At 42.4% G+C, this 11570-nt stretch overlaps 1 long non-coding RNA gene across 1 annotated transcript; it reads right to left on the bottom strand.

Annotated features, from left to right (window-relative positions):
- Nucleotides 1-758: 758 nt before the first annotated feature.
- Nucleotides 759-6030, bottom strand: LOC108445240. Its single transcript, XR_001860011.1, has 2 exons — nt 5882-6030; nt 759-1033 (listed from the first exon to the last, which is right to left on the bottom strand). It is a non-coding gene; the product is annotated as an uncharacterized LOC108445240 (long non-coding RNA).
- Between the last annotated feature and the right edge of the window lie 5540 nt (nt 6031-11570).

Genomic DNA, 11570 nt, shown 5'->3' with positions numbered 1-11570 from the left:
CACCTTGGCAGGGACAGAAAGGAACCCACTGTGCCTGTGCTTTGGCTCCTGCATGCAGTAGGGAGCTGGCAAGCCCTGCCCCAAAGCTGTCCACACTGGGATGACACTGTGCAAGCAGCTCTGCCCTGGGTGATGCCATCTGATGATCTGCACCTCTGGGTGCTGCTCAGCCCTTGCTGGCACATCAGCCTGCAAGAGTGAATCCTCCACAACAGCTCGGGTGCCACTGGACACTGCTCCCATCATTCCCATGGCAGTCATCCCCATAATTCACATCTACCCACTTTCTGACCTCTCTGGTCAGGCTTCCAAAAAGGATGTGCCAAGTTACCTCTGGCAAAAGGGTAGCTCTTGTGGGAGTCAGTGAGAACAGGAGGAGCTGCTTTCCTACTGGAGTTGCTTTCTGTCCCACTCAGAGCACATCCAGGAGCTGCTGATGGACTGGAGCATCATCTGGGCTGTCAAGCGTGGTGGTGGTCAGATCCCCTCCTGGGGACACTGCTCAGTACCACAGGAGCAGGGGCCCTCAGCAAGGAGCTCAGTAGCCAACTCCTGGTCCTTTTTTGTCTTCGAGAAAGAATTAATATTCAACCAGGAAATCAAATTGTCATCAGTTTTTCTGCTGTAAATCCCAGGGCCTCCACTAAAGACTACGCGCATGCACTGTTTCAGAGATAGTTTCATGACATCTGCCATCTGGATATAGCATGGGTTTTAAGGAGTAATAAGGTAAGGAACAGAAACAAATATAAAATAAGTGACATGGGAACGCATCTGACAAAACTTTACTGACAGATATGACCATCGTTTCAGCTGGTGCCATGAAGTCTTTGTCCTCTGCTCTTTGTCACACCTCATAGCCAAACAGTTCCCTGTGGTCAGTGGCTGTGTAGATTTTCTGAAGAACCACATCATGTCACATATCTGGCATCATATTCTTCTTTATCACTGCTCATGAAGGCCAGAATGTCTCAAAAAGGCCATTGAAGAACTAGGAAAGATGCCGAGAGGAGCAGCAAGGTTGATCATTGCTCTGGAAAGAAAACAGGACCATATGGAAAGAGACCAATAGCCTTCAAGTAGGTAAATATACAGTAGAGAGAAATTTTAAAAGGAATGGGAGAAATGAGTGATAAAGGAATAATTGAGACCTGAGAGCCCTCCAATGAAAGCATCGCATAGCAGACAGATTTGAAACTGTCACAAGGTCAAATTATCCCATATAATTAAATTACTGAGCTCATTCCTGCATAAAAGTATAGAAACCATACGTAAAAACTATTAGACAAATTCATAGAAGGAAGAGGCTTCATAATAAAAACCCACACCTTCTGACTGAAGAAGCTGCTAACAGCAGGCTGTGGATAGGAGATCCTACCAGGGCAGCATGAGTGCAAACTTACTCTATGCACCCAGTTGCTGCCTGAGTGCTTTTCATTTTGCCAGATGGTGGCTGCAGTGAGGCACAGACGATTCTGGGCCACATGGGACCTATAAACCCTTTGATACATGTCATCAGTACAGTTCTAGCCTGGCCAAAGACAGCTGGAGTACAGTGACTGCCATGGGTCTGAGCTGAGGGGGGATGTAAATGACAAGGGCACCCAATCTAGAGGCAACACAGTGGGCAAGGTGATGGTGACACTTCAGCAAGTGATACCTCCACACTTCTCAGAGCTGGGGGAAGATTTTCTCTACCTCTGACTCAGAACTGAACACTGACAACACAGCTGAACCCTGTATAACTGATCAGTACAGCTTATGTGGTGTCACATATAATGCAATGACATCCCTTTATCACTTTCAATGTATTCCAGTCCACTCTGATATAGTTCAAAACCAAAACCAGCAAAATGTTCAGTGTAAGGGAGACATGAAATTGAGATATATGGAGTAAAAACACATCCTTCTTGCCTCATTGCAGGAGGTAAGAAAAATCCAAGCTCTTTCATTAGGCAGCAATTAAAATGTAGTTTATAGAGCAGGAAAACAGCATATTATTGAACAACTGTAAGGCAGGTGAGCTAATCATTAACTGATTCTATTATGCTGCCTTCTCCAAAATTAAAGTGACTTCCCTATAATGTAGAATGAATGATGCACGTATTTCCTGACTACACCTTTCCTAATGATGCAGGGGATGGTGTTTCTGTTCACTTTTGCTTTGTCCTATAGTGAAATATGCCAGGTAAGAAAGTTAGCTAGTTGTTCTCATTAAACAGTGTATCACACCCTCACAACAGGCAACTGGCAGGTGGGCTGTGAAATGTAATCAGCTTTGAGCCCATTATGAACAGGTTTGATGAATTGTTCCTCCACAAATTATGTCTGCCTGACAAAGTACCTGGCATGGGTGTCTGTGCATTCCTGTCAAGAGGCTGCTTTGCTGGGTAAGGAATCTAGGACTGGTTTCAGAAGGAAATCTACTGCCAACATTTCCTTTTGGCACCCCTGAGAATTATCCCAGTTTGCAGTGTTTTACAAAGCTAAGAAATCCCCTAAATGCTCATTTCTGAATCAGTGCTGCAGCATTCTGGGCAAGGCAGGCTCTGAGCAGCAAAAAAAAATGCACATCTACACTTGCATGGCCCTTTCCTTCCCATGCTGTACTGTGCACTGCTGGCTTGTGGACACCCTTTGTACCTCTCCTGGGAGCTGTGTTTCCCCACAGGGCAACACTGCCATTCATCTTGTGGCTGCAGCATGCTGTGACCCAAACTGCAGCTCCTGCACTCCAGAAATAGCATCCTGCCTCTGGGAGAGGTCAGCCACGGCTGACTGCTTCATGTCAGCTGTATCTGCTGTGCATGTGCAGGTTTCCAAACATTCCCTGCCTGATTGCTCATTGCCTTTCTCCTCTTTGGGAATCATCTCTCAAGAGGCTCTGCATTACCTCCCCCCATCTCTGCTCCAAGGCAGGAGACAACATCTGCACAGAGCTGTCACCCTGCACACTTCTAACCCTGGAGAATCCTGTATGTGGGTGAAGTTTCCATAAATCACCCATGGGGAAGTCCCTAGACATTCTCTGCTCCAGATTCGTGGCTCAAGGGAGTTATAAACTTGGGATTTGAGATACGTCACTGGGCTACAGGCTACTTCTAAGAGGGCTCTTAAGAATGTAAACATACCCAGACTCAGAGCAAGGGTCTTTTAATCCAACAGCAGCTTTCTGAAAGATTCTTAAGAATAGAGTGTAAAAGACAGTCCTCTGCCCTTACAATTCCTCCAAGCCTCTAGAAACCAATATTTTAAGAAGTTCCTGAGGTTACATAATCATGACTGTATGTAATAGCTCTTTTCTCCATGAGCTTACCTAAATCTCTTCTAATTCATTTTTCTTTTTGGATAAATACATTAATTTTTTGACAGTGAGGTTTGGGGTTTATTTTCCTTTTCTTTTTTTTCCCTCATTTTGCTTTTGTTTTGGCATGTGTTACTAAACAGCCAAGACATGAGGGTGGTGGGTTGTAACAGAGGGCTGGAGCTCAGCTGCTGACTCCCAGGACCATTTCTGCCAGACATGTCCTCCTTCCCTGGCTCCTGAGCTCACCTCACGATCAAACACCGTGCTCTCCTATGGTAGCCAACCACTCCTGATCCTCCTTTTCCCTGGGAGCTCTCTGGGAGTTAGCAGCAAGGGCAGCAGTGAGGGGTGTGGAGTGTGTGAGGGCAGTGGGTAGTGCTTTCAGTAATCGCTGGGACTGCTGTTTATGCAGTCCATCTGCTCTGAGACAGAAATACTAACGCCTGAGGAGATCAAGCATCTGGAGCACTCACCAGGAAGTGGGAGCAGAGGTTAAATACCCCATATTCTCCCCAAGACCTCCCCTCCAGAGTTCCCCTCCTTCACCTTCCCCAAGCCATGCCTGTCCTGCCATGCTGCTGACCAAGCCCTGGTGTCCCTCTTTTCCCCAGGAGCTTTGTGGCCCTCTCAAACAGGCTGGGTTGGCCCTGGGGCATGGCACGGCTGAAAGTGCAGGTGAGGACATTGTAGTACAGGTGGTCCGACTGTGACTGGTGCTGTGTGCCCTCTTCTCAGTTCTCTTGCTGTACATGTAGTGTCAGGGCTGTTCATCTGCCAGCTTTGGCTGCTCTTTCTGTTTGGTGGGTAACTCATTTTCCAGAAATGTGATCCCAGCAATGTCCATGAGCCTAAATGTCACTTTACCTTTTTTTTTTTTACATTACAGATGGGCATAGTTAACATGATTTACCAAGACATATATTAGGTATCACAAATTCTTCCCTTGCTGAAGACCACATATCTCTTTAACTCTATGTGGCACCTAAGGTTATAGTACAGAAACTCTTTTGTAGGAGAGGATCTTCTATTAGATGATTTACTAACAGAAAAATGTCAAGAAAATCCCAGTCTCCACAGACATTACACAGCAGTTCCTACATGTGTGTGCTGTTAGAAAAGTCTGCTCTCTATTATCTGAACCACAACTTTCGCAATTATGTTTAGCTGGAGTAGTAGCAACCACCTCTAAAGCACCTCAGATCCAACAGCTACACAGATGGTAGAAATGGACACAGCAATTCCATTAAAAATAATAATAATAGCAATCTGTGGAGGTTACAGATGAAAATAACTTATTGGACCTGTAAGAAAAGGAAAAGACAAAACATGAATAAGAGTGTTCTGGGAGGACATTTAGACAATCATAGAAAAAAAATGGCTTGATGAAGAAAGACCTCCAAAAAAAGGGAGATGACAAAAGAAAGACGTATTTTGAAACAGCGACAAAAGAGTGAATTACACCTGTGAGCTGAGAAGCTGAATGACAGGGCCAAGGTCAATGGGATGGTAGACAATAGCAAGAGAAAAAGTTAAAAGAGTTTTGTCATTTGCTAACTTGGCTATAAGAAGGAAAAAAAGGAAGGAAGGAAGGAAGGGAGGGAGGGAGGGAGGGAGGGAGGAAGGAATTCGGAAGGAAGGAATTCGGATGGAAGGAATTCAGAAGGAATTCGGAAGGAAGGAATTCGGAAGGAAGGAAGGAATTCGGAAGGAAGGAAGGAAGGAAGGAAGGAAGGAAGGAAGGAAGGAAGGAAGGAAGGAAGGAAGGAAGGAAGGAAGAAAGAAAGAAAGAAAGAAAGAAAGAAAGAAAGAAAGACCTGAGAAAAATAGACAAAATAAATTAAAAAAAAAAAAAAGCTAGAGTTTTGTCCCTGAACACCAAGGAAGCCAAGGAAGACAAAGAAAGAATAGGAAGGAATGGGAAATGGGAATAAACTGCACTACAGACATCAAGAAACAGCAAGTTCCACAAAACTAGAAGTATAGTAATATAAAATGAGTGTCCTTTCTTTTCTCTGAGGCACAAGAACAATTTGATTATATGAGGGATTTGAGAAACATACGAAAAGAGATTTTGCAGGATAAGAAATGTTTCATTTACAGCTTGAGAAAAATGCACATTTCTGAAAAAATATGGAAGAAAATATCATTGCTGGTGAAACAAGTGGGAATGAAAAGAGGAAGAGATCTGTATTTGTGATAACTATACATTTTAGAAACTAACATTTATACTTCAGGACATTTGGGAAAATCAATGAGAAATAATATAGATACTTTATCAAAGACAAATTCATAATTTGAGTTTTCCATTAGAAAAACTGATGTTTGATTGTGAACCATATTTCTGAGGTCTACACAGCACAGAGAGAGATAATAAAAATATTTTCTCTGAAACCCAAAAATGTCTTATTTAAAAATAAGTTCTAGAGAATTGAGGACAGATATATAGATGTGCTTGCCTTGAAAATTAGAAATTCCCTAAATCCTCCATTACTTTCAACCAGTAGTTTTAACCTCTAAAGCAGGTTGTAGGTTTTGACTTTCCTCTGATGTGAATCAATAAATTGTTCAGCTCACCTTTCACAACAATTCCCAAGGTGGGACCCACAGGAAGGGCATGAAGACACCTTTGGAAGCAGAAGACCATGGAGCAGCTCATTGTGTAGCCACAGTTTCTACATCACTAAAAGCTGCAGCCTGTGTTTCAGGGTGATGGTGTCCCTCAGAATGCCTGGGGAATTTGGAATGCAAGGCTCTCCCCAAAGCAAGGCACTGCCAGTTTGCTGGTGGCCACACCCATAGCTCTGTCAGGGCAGGCGCCCTTAGTCTGAAGATCCTCCTGTGCTTTGGCCTGAGCCAGTTCTCCAGACACAGCCATCCAGAGAGGAGAGACCTCCTTTCATATCCAAGCATGTGAAACAGAGTGAGAAAGACATAAATGATGGTTTTGAACATCTTTTTTTCTGAAACAATAGTTTTTATTTATGTGGAAATATGGAAACTTCAGTGACAGCAGCTGTGGTGTACAAAGAGAAATGGACTGCAAGATGACATTAAAGCTTAAAACCTTGTCCTTACCATAAGGAAGAAAAGATCTCACATCTTCCAGAGTGAGGATCTGCTGTTTCCTATGGGATGTGCCCAGGTGAGAGAATATGGCTCCCAGAAGCTATCTCCTACAGCCTTCTCTGATCAAGAGGAAAAGGGTGACCCTTGTGTCCTTGTACCCACAAAAAACAGCATCCAAGCCTCCCAGATCCTGCAGCCCCAGGGCCTCCCTATTGGACCCCTGTGGCAAGCATGAGAGAAAACCTCTGGTGATGCCCAATTCTGTTTGCATAAATGGGTTAAGATAGGGCTGCACCAGGTAGCTGAATCACTCCAGGAGCGCTGGTGTTTGTCCAAGAGCAGTTTTTTCTCTCCTTAGAGAGTCATGGGCCACCTGTGGGTGTCTGAGCCAGCCTCACCTTCTAAATTTGCAGGAGCTCCTGCCTGTAGCCAGTGGATTTTAATTGTTGAAGTACCAACAAGCCTCAGTGTGCAGATTCCCCATGCATGCTGTGATTAGCTTGTTGCAAAACTGTATAAATCATTGCAATAATCCCATGTAGTAAGGAAAGAAATCTGGTACCTCTGTTCAACCCCAGTTGTGCAGTATACCACTGACTGCTTGCATTTACAGCCTCTTTTGTGATCAAAAACAAATTCACATATGTCCAGACTCTCCATTTTCCACTAAGCAGAAGAAAGATGACTCATTAAATCCATTGTCTGCACTAATGAGATGAGTGCTCATGAAATTTCTGATCACACTCCAACAAATACTCTAAGTGCAAGTATTTAGAAACTGCACTTATCTGAACAGCTTTCATCCTGTTTGTCAGATCTTTTAACTGATCATTACAATTCCAGGGGATTAAGCTACAAACCTGGGGGACGCTGCATGTGAGGGAGCAGCGTGCCACTGCCTTTGCAAATCAGGAGCTCAGCCCTGAGAGGACATCTCTGTGCATCCCTATCATCTGCGGTACCAGCAGCCTGTCAGAAGTCCTTTAGGGATCTGAGAACACTGTCAGTGACATGTTGAGTACTCAAATTTATCTTTGTTTTATGCTGCTTAAGATAAAAACCTTTGCCATCTTTTCAATAGACTACTGTCAATTAATTTGCTACTGAGGCCATCTAAACTTTCAAACAGTGCTGACATTTTCATTATTTGGCAAACTTGCCCTTCATTATCCACTTTGCCTCTCATCCAGGCTCCATAAGGCCTGAGATTTACCCTAAGTAACAGCTAATTGAATACATTTCTCAGTGAGAGAAATCTTTTAATCTGCAGAGATCAAATAACAGAATACTTGCACAGCAACAATTCAACTGAAGATTGGATTGCCACATGCTTGCACCATCCTAATGAGCAACAGCAGATCAACAGGAGGGAAATACTATTTCCCAGGTCTCTTTCTTTAATCTACTAACAAGGAGTGGAACCACAAAAAAGGAACCACATCTCAATAGGCAGGGAGGCTCCCTTTTAACATCTTCTCCACGCTCATGTTTTTACAGACGCATGACAAAGACATTTTCCTGCCTTTACTGGTTTGCAGACATAAGGATTGAAACATAATAATTGTCACCAACACTTGCAAATGGAGTGAGGACTCTTATCTTGACTTTTGGAGAGCAATAATAAAGAAACTTGTTGACAATTTCCCCCCTTATTCCTACATAAATCTACACTCCTTTATTGTTTTCAGTTTTCTCCTATGAAATAGTCATTAAGACCCAAATTCCAGGCACTTTAAAATGTATGTGAGCAGCAGAGGGAAAGAAAACATAGTCTTGTAATTTACATGATGTGAACACAAAACCTTGTCAGAATTCCTTAGCTCTGCTAAGCTAGAGGAAAGGCAAGAAAATTTGAATTCATATGACTTAAGGAATGCAGTTCAACATTCTGCTGCCTTTACCATGAATGAGGTTGTTGGTATTTTTCTCACAGAATGATTTTTCTTGAAGAAGATCTGAAAGGGCAAAAGATATCCAGTGGAAACACATTAACTTGAAAGAAAATTTGTTTTGCCCTTTTCTGTTTTATTTTCTCATAATACACATAACTTTTATTATACAAAGGTTAAAAAGCTTCAGTAAAATGCTATTGATTATTTTTCTTCATAAGGAAAATCCACAATTTCAACTTTTAACTAGACAAGAAAGAGCACGATGCAAATTTCCAGCATTTCTCTTGGCACAGATTTTACAGGCTCCCTCTGGAATGGTAGTAATCTGTGTGAACAACTCTCAAAATGTGCAGTGACTGGCAAGAAAAAGCAGCGCTGGGCAGGTCTCAAGCTCAGGCAAAAACCTCGGCTGCAGACCTGCAGCTCCCACTTCCATCATCCTGCTGCTGCCTGCAGGCCAGGAGAGGATTTCACCCAGTGCCCTGCCTCCCACAGCTGGAGGTGGCAGCATCCTTCCTATTGTAGTATCACCCTGCTCCTGCCTCTACACTGATAAGATTTTGAACAGCTGTTTATAGAAGCTCTTTCTTGTCTTGTCTTCCAGTTGGTGTCTTTCATATCCTCTGAACAGACAGAGTAGTAATTTGCCCAATATGCCTAAGCTTTACAATCTAGTCTCCTCTGGATTAAATTTCTTTGCTTTTCTTTGCAGAAGTCTCTATATATGACTGAAAGTTTGCAAAGCTCAAATGCTTTTTCTTTTTTTTCCTCTTTCATTTACAAGGGACTGTATGGCCTTCAAACAAAATACAGAAGGGCATTTTTCACTTTGGTGTTCTACTGACTGATAACAAGTATGGGGAAGCAGAAAAAGTATAACACTGTGAGAAAAATAATTCACCCCAACAGACTCAAATCATCAGGAAACATATTTTCATTTTCAAAGTGACTACCAGCCTGCAGGAGGTAAGGGAGCAGTGACATGTTCTCTCTCCCAAGAGGAAAAGGCAACCCTTTTTCCACAACACCACAGGTGATACGTTAACATCAGATCTGAGACATGACAGAAAATTTCTGCTAGCTAGAAACTACAGTGAAAGGGCTGTTGAATATTGATGTCCACCAACTGCTAATGCAAATCCTAAACAAGCAGGGAGTGCCCAATTTCTGACAGCAAATATTGGCTGTAGCACACAGAAGGTATGGATAGAGTGAATCCAAATTGAAACTAAGCCTCAAGACAAAATACCCCACACAACTTCAGTGGGCTAAAGCAGTGCACCTCATATGCAAAGCCATATTAATTGAAGTTGCAAAAATCTAATCAAAGTCATTACTAGTCCAGTTCTGATGATACTTATTGTCCAAATTATATAATTATTACAGGAAAATCAGGAACAGGCTTTTCAGGAGGGTCAAGCAGGGCTGGAGAGGTGAAGCAAGATGACCATACTTAGGGTAAAGGTTTTACTTTAGATCACTTCAGGGTTTCCTTAGGAATGTTGTATTTTAGAGGCTATGGGTTAAATTAGATAGAGGCAAAAGAAAGAAAATATTGTTATTGGTGTTCTTTATCCATCACCCAGCCAGGACAGTAGCATTGATGAGTTAGTTATTCTACAGGCCTTTAGGAGAAATCTCTTGATTCAAAACCCTAATCTGTATGGGACATTTCAATGTCCCACACCTCAGCTGGAAATACCCTACTGTCACTGTGTGGACAACTAAGCTGGGAATTCTTAAAATTTGTTTGATATAATTTCTTTTCACAATTAATCAGCGAGCCAGCTAAGAAAGGTGCCCTCCTGGACTTGCCTTTTGTGAATCAAGAAGGGCTCATGGGAGATACCACACATGAGCACGCACCCTGATGAACAGAGCAATCATGCTTCCACTGCTCCTCCAGCCAATATGACTAATGTTTGGAATAGAGCTTGAAGCCTGTAGGACGATGTCTTGCTGGTCTTACCGACAAAGGTATTTAGCCTTTGAATAACAACAGCTTTTTTCACGGCAGCATGAAAAGTTTCACTTCAGCAGCTGCAGAGGATTTCAGTTCGTCAGCCTGTGTGCCACCCAGCATAGTACAAAGAGAAAACTGGCACTATCTTTCTTTCATCTCCTGCCCAGCCTTGATAGTCACTCCTGGGAATCCTCATGCTGCTCTCAGTCTGTGGCTTTCTTCCCCTGGGAATACAAGTGTAGAAGAGACAAGGTAAGTGATGCTATTGTGTGCTAGAGATAACTCTAATCTGCAGGACCTCTTCATTGGGATGTCATATGGCAAAGCAGAAGCAAACCCTGATGATGTTGTCTTCTTTCTACTGCGGCCATCTCAATTTAACTGAAGACATCTGTTCACGTGAAGGAAAATTCAAATAAAGAGGAATTAATTGCATTGCAAAAGCTGGAGGAAGGAAGAACTGGGTTTCCAAAAAGAGTCTTCTTTCATCTGCTAGATTCCTTTCAAGTACCTGTAATATTGGAATGGCCAGGACACTTTGGACTGATCCTCTGCTCTTTAATCTCTGCTGAAAATGCGTGCATTGAAATTTTTCCTTTCTCACATTTGTGAGAAAATGTGTAAGTGGAGAATGTATTTTTTTTCTATCAGATGTAAATGATGAAATAGGTATTTCTTGAAAATTCAGCTTGATGCCTGTTGCATCAGGGAAGAGATCAAAGCACAGATACGCTTAAGTGACAAAGAAAAATTTAATCCAATATCTAAGAAATAAAATTAAGCACAAATTATGTCAACAAAAACTTTCTTTATCCAGACGTAGCAGCATTTGGAAAAAAGGAATTTATTATTATATCTTATACAAGCTTCTGTTTGGATGCTCTCCTTATTTAAACCGTGAAGTTTTCAGAATGTTTCACTGTGATCTGTTAGAAATGTTTGTTTCTTGCTTGTTTCTCCAAACTTGTTTCTCTTGAACCAAGAACATATTCCCCAGTCTCAACTCTTTCTTTAAGTAGGTTGGTGTTTGAAAGTCATCACCCAGAAACAGTGCCAGTGCTCTGGAAGAAGTGCTGGAGAGAAACAAAAATCTTCAATTACAATACCGCAGATTTTTAAAAAATAGTCAAAGTCCAAAACTCTTGATATAAGATTGGGATCAATAGGTCAGTCTATGCCATTAACTTCAGGTACTTCATGGAGGTGACCAAGTTAGGATCCCCACCATGGGCAGTGCCACCTTATCTTGGGACAATGGGAACTGCCCACCTGAGAGACTTACCAATCTCATGTATCCCACAGGAGTCAAGGGCAGGAGCTACACACACAGAGCAGCCTCTCA

The sequence above is a fragment of the Corvus brachyrhynchos genome, unplaced genomic scaffold, assembly GCF_000691975.1.
Source record: "Corvus brachyrhynchos isolate BGI_N302 unplaced genomic scaffold, ASM69197v1 scaffold11, whole genome shotgun sequence".
Taxonomy (NCBI): domain Eukaryota; kingdom Metazoa; phylum Chordata; class Aves; order Passeriformes; family Corvidae; genus Corvus; species Corvus brachyrhynchos.
The sequence above is the reverse complement of the archived record's forward strand: the minus strand, read 5'-3'. Positions and strand labels throughout refer to the sequence as shown.